The sequence below is a fragment of the Micrasema longulum genome, unplaced genomic scaffold, assembly GCF_059751315.1.
Source record: "Micrasema longulum isolate JH-2025_06_02 unplaced genomic scaffold, ASM5975131v1 h1tg001840l, whole genome shotgun sequence".
Taxonomy (NCBI): domain Eukaryota; kingdom Metazoa; phylum Arthropoda; class Insecta; order Trichoptera; family Brachycentridae; genus Micrasema; species Micrasema longulum.
Window position 1 is genome coordinate 308,592 of NW_028279014.1, and position 10,663 is coordinate 319,254.

At 33.5% G+C, this 10,663-nt stretch overlaps 1 long non-coding RNA gene across 2 annotated transcripts in view; it reads right to left on the reverse strand.

The window, feature by feature from the left end:
* Nucleotides 1-10,252, reverse strand: part of LOC148273774 (uncharacterized) — a 181,793-nt gene extending 171,541 nt beyond the window's left edge. Inside the window, exon 1 of one of the 2 annotated variants that reach the window (XR_015824475.1) lies at nt 10,130-10,246. This is a non-coding gene — a long non-coding RNA (uncharacterized LOC148273774). Of the gene's footprint in view, nt 1-10,129 lie in introns of both variants that reach the window. The other variant, XR_015824476.1, reaches the window with a different exon arrangement.
* Between the last annotated feature and the right edge of the window lie 411 nt (nt 10,253-10,663).

Genomic DNA, 10,663 nt, shown 5'->3' on the forward strand with positions numbered 1-10,663 from the left:
AACGCTCTCGCGGCCGTATTATCTTGTGTATTTACATACAAAATACACGAGAAAAATTGTTTTCTCGTGCCACGAGTGATTCAGAATAGCACCCTGGATGTAGAAAGAATGCACAAAGAAATTAGCTTGCTCACAGTAAAGCAGCAAATAAAATATAATGTAGCATTTTTTATACATAAAATAATTAAGGGGATAAACAAAATTTTAAAAATAATACAATTTAACCAACAATGTCATACATATTAAACAAGGGAGAAAAAAAGGTAAGATTACTAATAAAGAGAAAAACAGAATCACAAAACTTATTGTACAAGGAATTGAAGCTGTATAATAAGTTACCTCAAGAGATAAAAGAAATAGAAGGAATTGAATTACTTAAAATTTATTTTAAAAAATATGTTCTTGAGACATTTTGAAAAAAAATAGTAATGTTAATAAAAGTTAACATTAAAAATGTATGAACTAATTTAATAAAGCATAAGTAAAATAAAATAATACTTTTGTGGTTCTCCATGATAATGTATCGTATTTTAAGTGAAAATAAATATGGGATTTAATAATATTGATGTATATGTCTTGATTGATGATAGTTATAAAAATATATTTTGTACGACAATATTTGTTTTTTCATAAACATTGTCAATTTATAATCGGCTTGAGAGTCAGTGTTTATCAAAAATGTACGTTAAATTATCTCTAAAGTATAAAAGAAGATAAATTACAAAAATGACAAAATATTTATTTTAGTACTTAGCAGTATTTTTTATTATCTCCACGGGAATTAATTCGAGCCTGAAAGGGTAAAACGGGCACCCGTTCTTGGGCGCAATTTTTTATTTTTTATTTTATAGACTTCTCGTATTCTAATATTTTGATTTTGCAAATCATTTAATTGATTTATTTCACTAATTTTACGATTCGTAGAGGTTCTTTGTCCCGACTATCTTGAGTATTTAGCATTCAATTTTAAGTTCCAAAGCATTACCTTACCACAGTTATTATGCCATTATCAAAAACCTAGAGCAGTACATTTTTGTTCAATCAAATTTGTAACAAAGTCAACGCATTCCATTCTTGTTATCGAGAATCGTGCCGTCAAATTACTCGGTAAAAATGTAAAACGAATAATTGTCGTTATTGTCAGGTTTTATCGTGCTACATACTTTCGTAATGAGATACGCTCAAATTAGTAGAACGATAAATTTATGCTCTTACCAGCAGAGACAAATGAAATAAATGCCTACGCAAAAATTTGCCGGTTGATGCCGCCCGTCAAGTAATAAATGCGTTTGTAGTGTCTAGAGTCGATTATTGTAATGGTACCTTTGCAAGTCTACCAATGAACACAATAACTCGCCTACAATCTGTTTTGAATGCTGCAGCGAGATTTATTTTCGGGATCTCTAAGTTCAGTCATATCACTCCATAACTTCGGAAATTACACTGGCTACGTATTCTTCAAATGGTGGAATATAAACTCTGTTGGCTTATATATAAATCACTGCACAACACTGCTCCGGAATATCTATGGGAACTATGCATTCCAGATGAACTAGCTGACGAGCGTCTTACGCTTAGATCAACTACGTCTACGGCAAGAGAAAAGGTTATTCTACCTCTACGCATACAGCGCGCTTAATTCAGTGAACGCGCATTTGCGGTCGCAGGCCCTATGGCATGGAATGCTCTCCCAGCAGAGGTGCGAGGCTGTGAGAGTGAAGTGATGTCTTGAAAAAAGCTTAAAACCCACTTGTTCTCTAAATCATTTGAATAAATCCGTAGCATGTGATAACAAAATAAATTGTTGTAATTAAATTACAAATTTAAAAGCTTTCATCAAATTTATTTATCCATAGAATCACTATGTTAAGCGCCCTTGAGGTATTTAATTACGAAAATGGCGCTTTATAAGTTATCCATTGTAATAATAATACGCATCCGCAACGTAAAGAGGGTTTTGAGTACATTGTTGTAAATCGACCCTCGAATCGACATGTTTAACGGTCTGTCTATCGCCCCTTTGAGAATTCCTCTCGTATCGCGAAATCTTCTGATATAATATAAAGTTTCAGTAGAGCACTTATCTATGTAGTAAACGCATCTAGTGAGATACGACACTGAAGACTTATCATATTTTTATTTTTGACATTCTTCCTCGCCTTCCCAGATTCTTGGGAAGGAAACAGCAATATTCTGATGGATTTCCGCATGTAAGCGTATATTTAGGGTACGTCATACATTTTCAACTATTTTATCATATTAATGTAAATGTTATAATATAAAACAAGTGTGTTCATTTTTGTTTTGGTACAAAAAACACTAAACATAAAAATTTATGAAATAATACTTTAGTAGTAAATAAAAAAAAATAAGTTCACAAATAATTTACTTTGACTCTTTCTTTCTTTTTTAAAATCTCTTTCTACGTAAATAATGTTTATTCAAAATACTTAAGAAAAAAAACATTCAGATAATCTGATTTTATAATTATCTTTTATAAATTTGTTTTCTGATTGAAATGGCTAAATGTTACGATTATGCATCATGATTAATAGTCATTTTATAAAAAAATACATGTTTTTTTTAAAAGAAGTTGTTAAAAAGTCATTTATTTCAATAAAAAGGTAAGTTTTAAAATTTAATCTTAACTAAACAGAGCACCTGACCACAGTTCGCATTAAGACCCGGTTTGTACGAAGTCCGAAAACTTGACAATTATTTTATGTCATATAAATGTATTCAAGTCGCATGTTAGAGATTTTTTGCCTATATTTCTTAAAATGTTAACAGAAAAGTTGACTATTTTAAATATTGCTATATGTTTCAACAAAAATCAGTTGTTATACAATATTTTCCTGTTCATTTGAATGTCAATAAATAAAACATGATTCTAAAAATGCTTATTGATTGCGTACTGTGAAATATTTTTTTCTTTTAAAAAAAAAATCAATACTTGCATTCTTATAATTTACCCAAACATTTCATTTTTATGGCCGTTTTCAACGAGTTGTAAATAATTTACTTTTAAAAAACGGGAATTAAGTTAAGGTAGAGTGGGATTCGAGCCACGAACCTATGAATCGTGAGTCAGAGACACTAGCCACGGGATCACAACCCGATTCCGAAATATAATGATTGAATAAAACGTTGTCATCATGAGTAGTATTTTTTGAAGAAAATTATTTATATCCTATTAATAACATGCAACGAACAGGAAGTGTTTCAGATTTTAAAACCCCTGTCTTATACTCAGTCAAGAAAAACCCTGTAAAAACTTTATGACTAAAGTTTTCGAGGTCTGTACGGCAAAAAGTTCCCTTTATGTTTCTAGGAACATCTCCCTCACTCCACCTTCTTCCTGATCCACTCAGTGTCATAACGAAATCAACCGTTATTTGCCACTTTCCAAATCTGTCAGGACCGATTTGCTGTAGCATCCGCTGTCCAACGCTCGCAGTAACCAGGCACGAAGTAGAACAAAGCTATTTTCAGTGTCAACTAGCGAGGGAACACTATCTTACTTTTTACCCAGAAGCACACGACACACTCGGCGCCAGATGCTTGCGTTGAAGAAGAAATATCAGAAAAGTTTCTCCGGCAGATAATGGAAAGGTGGATGCGACAGTAGTCCCCTTGGAAAACTCGTTTCGGAAATAAATGCGCACATCCTGATGAATATTTTATGCAGTGAAATGATAACATTTGCCAACAGATTTACAAATGCACGCAATTTGCGAAGCGAGAGTGAATGAGTCGCGTAAATAAACATAAACGCGAGGAAGAAAAATGTTCGTCATATTTCTGTATTTACGAAAGATATTTGTGTATTTGGAGAAAAGTAATATTGTTGAAGCTGTTAAATTTAATCGAATATTTTCCTAATCACATTACGCGGTGAATATTTTGACTAACATAACCACGTGTTACGGAAGTAATTTTGTTGATATTTTTCTAGAAATTCCCTCTAGACGTCAACAGTCACCGAGTACCACGTGACACGAATCAGTAATGACACATTGTGTCGTCTAGAGATATGACAAACTATTTCACTGTTTCTATTTGTGATACCTTTGTTGGGCTGATTTTCCTTATCCTTCGGGGAGAGAAAAAAAAATGTACGCTGTTTTTCTCATCTTACGATCGTTTAGTGGTGGCAGTGCTACAAAAAGTTAGAGATTTGTTTAATTTTGTATAATAACGGAGTCCCTAGAGTACAATAAATCATTAAATATCAAAGTTACCATCGTGGATTTAACGTGACTTTTGCTACTCATATTTGCTTTAAAAAAATAGAATATTAAAAAAAAATTATACATTGAGTATAAATGCTTAGATATTTTACTTAAAATTTCAGTATTGTGAGCAAAAAAAACATTTAAATGCTGGAGATTATGGAAATGGACTACAATAAATCTTGTTTCCAAAAAGGTAAATTACATAATTTCGTAAACGTACATACATAAGAATCGGTTTTTTTTAAGGTAAAGAAGTAATATAATAATTATGCAAATGTCATGTAAAAGTCCTGAGGTAATCCTCTATCGAAATCGAGTTGTTCAAAGTTATTCAGGGAAAAGTTCGAGGCGCGCGTTAAGTCGTAGATAAAAGGGGGACCTTTTCTGGCAACTCTACCTTGAAAAAATGTCACGGACAGAATCGCCTTATGGCGAATCAGAGTAAGAGAAAAAAGCGACATGGCCACGTAAACGCTTTCTCACGGACTGCGGACTACCCAGCGACGACAATACTCGACAAAATCCGCTTATATAAATGTCTAGGAAAAGTTTAAACAAATCTCTATTCTCCCTTCATCGGATCATCGCGGTAATACTGAACGTCGAGCAGCGAGTGCTGAACGCGGCACATGGCGCAACTTTCAAAATTAGATACATCCCTGGAATAATAAGCGGGTCGTGTTCGCATTCCAAAGGGGAAATTTGCTTATCTCCTTGTTTACCCGCCGAAATCCACACGCCATTTTATCAATAAACGTCACCGCCGAGAGTATCTACTCTAATTAACTCAACAAAGCTCATGTTCGATATCACTAAGCTCCAAAAATTATGTTTACGCGTGCCGAAACACGATTATGTAAACCTTTTACTTAAGGTCAGTTATAAATACATTTGTATCAATCTACAACGTTATGAAAAAATAATTTTATGACGAAAAACGGCAATATACTATCTACTCAATAATAAATCAATGATTAATCTAGAGTAGCGTTCACGCGAGGACAAGACAATATTGTTTTGAACCAGCATCGAACCTATTGTCCGTGTGTAAACAGAAATTTGGGGGACAAGACAATGGACTATGACATGTCCTAGAGATAGACGTGCAGGATATCTCTGCAGGACAATGCATTACCTCCACCGCCGCGCGCGGCCGCATTGTCCTTGCGAACAATATCAACCTAGGACAGTATATATTGAACAATAGCCACTTGCCTCAAGTGCTGGTTTCGCGCCCGCACATTTTTTCTTCTTAAAACGTCAGTGGAAAATGCCTTTTTATGATTGATATATATATGTATACACTTGATGCAGCACTAAACACCCGTCTTGTGTTCCATTTAACTTAGGTTCCGAAACTTAACTTGAAGTCAATAACTGTAGAGCAGCGTAAAAAGACGCGATACACAGTTTTCATTTTACAGTAAACTGGCATAGAGTTAATCTTTTTTGTCTACTACGCGTTTCGCACGGTAATGATGACGCGACAACGCTCATTTTTCGGAACATAATTTCAAATCATCTTGCATCTTAAAATAAAAGAAATAACATTTTTCGCGATCTCGCTCGTAACGCACTTAGTCGTGTTTTCATTATCGCAACGTTCCGCTTGTAAACTACGGTCGAATTGTTGTATTGTCCAATTGTCTCATCCTGCGTGGTCGCGGTGGTTCACGGGGCTAAAAGAGAACAATATTGTCCTGTCTATTGTTTTGTCCTCGAGTGAAACCAGCTTTTGACTTATTATAACTCGATCTCGAAATTTTAATGCAAAACATTGTACTAACAAATATTTACGTAAATTTTCTAAATAATTTTGCGGGATTAATTTAACGGCAATATTGCTACAAATAATTTTCTTTTACAAAAACACATGACGTTGTAGCTATAAATTACATAACCTCCTACAGGAATTCTTAAAGGTTTTCCAGTAAAATCTCGACTCTTTCATTAATCTCAAAAGAGCCCAAGCGTTCTTATCTGATTTGGCAGAGGCAGCTTTGGTAAAACTAGTTATAAGGTGTAAGATCGCTTGAAGTGGAGAATCTAAAGTCGAACATAAAGTAGTGCATGAGTTCATTCTTTAAGTGGTCCTCGGGGAGCAATAAAGTTCACTCCGTGTCAATTAAAACCTAGGTGTACTGATATAAAGTGCCGTAAGACACCTGCAAATATACTCGTATTCGAACAAAATTTGAGTCAAATAGTATGCCAACATAGGTACATTCACGTACCTAAATATGTATGTAGGATTAGGTTGTTGAGGGTTGGAGCTCCTACCCCGGTTAAAGATTAACAGAAGACACTAAGTTTATGTTTAATTCGTATTTATTACATGGCGAATAAATAATTCATTATGACATGTGTGTGTTTCGGGGAAGAGGAGTTGAAGTAACTGCACTTGAACCACATGCTGGAACTGAGCGACTTATACTGACTGAATGACTGACTGAACTGGGCGTTGACTGCGCCCTGTGGTCTTTTTATATGCCACGTTCCTTTGTTCTTCATGTCTCCATGGTAGGAACGATATAATGTATTGCAGAACGTCGATCTCGTGTTTAGCAGAATGTAATGAATTGAATTCAATAGAAAACGCTGAGTTTCTTCTTAGAGTCATGATTCTATATTTCAGCTGAAATTACTTAGCACGTATGTGTCATCGATCAAGGACTATGAACTCCACTAGTATTATGTAAAATTGGTACTTAAATTTATTCCCGATTCAAATACCAGATATGATTTAAATACTTCACATTTTTTTATTTTGTTTAATTTTTCCATACACATACTATTTACAAAAAAATATTATTACAAAAATACACTTTAAAAAAATACATCTTAAAATTAAGCTACAACATGAATTCTAAAAAATGCCCACAAAAACAACAGCATCTGAGCGTGGGCCATTCTTTTTTTAATTATTAAAAAGTAGTAATATAGTAATAATAAAGTAGCAATAATATTGTCGTAATCGCAGAACAACGACGGATGTGCGAAAAATGCGACATTGACTTTCTTTATTGGATGTAGAAAAGGTTTTATAAACGCTTTAGAGTCCACGTTTAAAAAAAGGAAAATATATGTAACTAACATAAGCATCAAACAATATACTTTTGTACGAATCAAATTGAGACATAAAATGTCCAAAAAAATACTAAACCGCTCTCATGAAAAGTTTAAGGAATCACATGCGTATTAGTTTTACGATCTTGATGAATTTAGAGTGTAAAAGAGAAAGCAGAAAGTGTTTAAAAAATGACAAATAATATTTGAAAAAATTCTATTCGTCTGCAAAATGCTAGAATCTTATGCTTTTCATATTATTTTTTATTAAGTCCTACAAAAATACATCTGAAATATATTTACATAAGTTACTTTTGTACTTAGCATTGGTCATACACTTGACCACACTCAAAAACACAAATATCTATTTTTTTAAATATCATGTCTTCGAAGATAGAATATAAATCTATGTGTAATAAAATATAATCAGAATCCTGGACGAGTGATTTTGACTTGATAGTGGGCAACTTTGTAATAATCCTTTAAAATATCCTAAAGTTGTCGCATCGGGTTCGATCCCTGTCAAATCGACACGAAATAATAGTTTTAAGGGTAGTTTAATATATACGCTGCAATATTCCACTGTACCTGAACTGGTCACAGAAGCGTTGCACTTATACAGAAAATTTCTTCATGGAGTTGATTATTTGAAATAGTTGCAGAATGTACATCTTGAGTGGTTTATAATATGTATATGTACCGCATGTAATTTATGTGTTGTGTATGTTTTATTGTTATGCGTTCATATATGTGTGCATGGATGGCTTAGAGTGTGCATTTGATATTTTTTATTTATTACCAAAAATAATCTCCATAGAAAACGCAAATGTCAAGGATTATTTATTTTTGTCGCGTTCAATGTTTACATCTTTTACATAATTTATAAAAACTTAATTGGTCTTTTATATTAAAAAAATATTTCATTTTATTACTTATTTTATTACGTATTATGATGTATGATCGTATGTTTTCTGAATAAACTACAAAGTAAAATAATAAAAATTTTAAAAACGTACATATATTTTACAGATTATTTTATTTGAAAAAAAGTGGAAGGTTTTTTTTGCACCAAAACAGGCCAGGAGGCCCAATTACAGTGGTGAATTATACCACAGAACACCTAGGCTTGAGAAAAATCATATTTAATTTTTGTGTTCTCACCGGGAATCGAACCCGGAACCTTCCGTATTTGAGTCAAGCGTCTTGACCACTACACCACGGAGGCTGCCAAGATAAATCCATATCAAGATACAATGCATTTTGTTTAACAATGCAGTGTCCTGTGCACAATCGAGTAAAATTAGGGGATTAATGATGATGATTATTAATACAATTTAATAAGCTTTTTGTTTAAATACATAATAATTTGTTTTGGGTTTGAGAGGTTTTTTTTAAAAAAAAACATGACAAATTAAGATTTAAATAATGATACTGAAAATATTTACATAAACAGTGACATCAATAAATATGGGTATTAGAATTTTAATTCTAACTCGCTTGCTTGCGCAATTCATTCTAGAAAAAGAAGCAGCCAAACTAAAGCATATTTTCATTGTTAAGTGGTGATAAAAATAAATAGTTTTCACCCCATTTACGCTCAGGAACCTTCTGGAAAAATCTGTCAGATGCAATCTTGCTTCTTGCAATATATAAGACTACCTCCTCTCCGTAAACAGCCCTAAAGACTAAGAGCCTTATCTATTCCTGACAGTGTACCTACCCTGTGCAGGGTTGTACAGGAATAAGTACGAGGGTGGCTTTCTTAAGTGTTCCGCCCCCATTAAGGCTTCATGCATTACACCTGTCTCGATAAGGTTAAAACCGACACTTGGAAATAGGTAGTTAGTTATGAAAGCATTCCAAGTTAAAAGCATTTTTACAACACTATTATATATTTACGTACCTATTTAAAGTTAAAAGTATTATTTAGAATACATCTCAATATGCTGGACACCGCATCGTCAGATTAATACAATAAATTCTTCCTCTTCCTTATATTTTGAGAGATCCTAAGATCTGTGTCACAGAAAACTAGAAGCTCTCCTGAGATAATGAGATCTAACTGTTTTTTCATCTCCGGGGTGGTCTTCCAGGCGGACGTTGTCCAGGTGGGATTACATCACAGTGTACACAAGTCTGTCGCTGCTCATTTTGTCCACATAGTACAAACTGAGCAGCGTCATCCTTCCAGTACTTCGTCTGGATCTGCTCCATCTATTTTACAAGTATCTCATATTATAGTATTACGGATTCGGTCTCAAAGCGGTTTTCCAGTATTGGTCCTTAAAATCTTCATTTCAGCAGATCTAAGTAGCCCTTTGGTACGAAAAGTGTCTGCCCGCGCTTCCACGGCGTACGTCATGATGGGTTTCAAAAAATACTCGTATATTCACGAATTTGTTCGGCTTTTGCTTTTAGAAAATCTTCTTCGCTAATAGTTTCCATATCAGAGAATGAAATCAAATCAAAATTATTGGTAAACCCACTGAATAGATATTGTGTATTTAATATATCTGTGGGTAAACCTTACTTTCGGTTCGCATATACTTATTTCTCTAGTGGAAACAATTCATCACTTAACAAATTACAACAGGTATGGAGAATACCTTAAAAAGGGATTATGGAAGTCTAGGCATTTACAGGGCTTATGACGTCATTGCCTGGTTTAAGTGGTCACTTTTCACGGTTGGTTTGTTTATTTGGAAATTCTTATGATAATGAACAGACTTTATACGTATTTACTTATCAAGATATGTTACATAATTAGTTTTTTAAGGTATGACAAATGATCGGTATTTTTTTTGCTTTGAAAAAGCATCGTTACTTACCTTTACATTCTTCAGGATTCTCGTCGGAGTTATCACCACAGTCGTCCTCTCCCTCGCATACCCATGACAGGGGTATACACTTCCCATTCGCACACTGAAACTGCCGTGATGAACAAACTGTAGCTGGAAAAGCAAAAAAAACATCAAATTACTATGAGCGAACAAAACAAATGCGTTACAAGTTTTTGTTTAACTATTCTAATTTAATTCCTAGCTCATGTTATTGTGTAAAGAACTGATGCACTAAGAAAACCTTTTTTTTCGTATGTACGTAGTGTCCTAGGTTTTGGTTCTCCGATTTGGAATCCTCAATATAATAATTACAAAAACTGTATTGAACATATTCAAAACTGTTTTCTTAAACAATTAGATTTCAAAAATAATGTTTCGTTTTCAAGTAGGACTGAGTCAGCTAATTTTCATAAAGTTCAAAATTTCGAAACTCGGCGTATCATGTTGGATATGAACTTTCTCTATAAAATTGTTAATAACATAATCGATAGCCAAGAAATTGTTAGAAGCATTTCATATCAA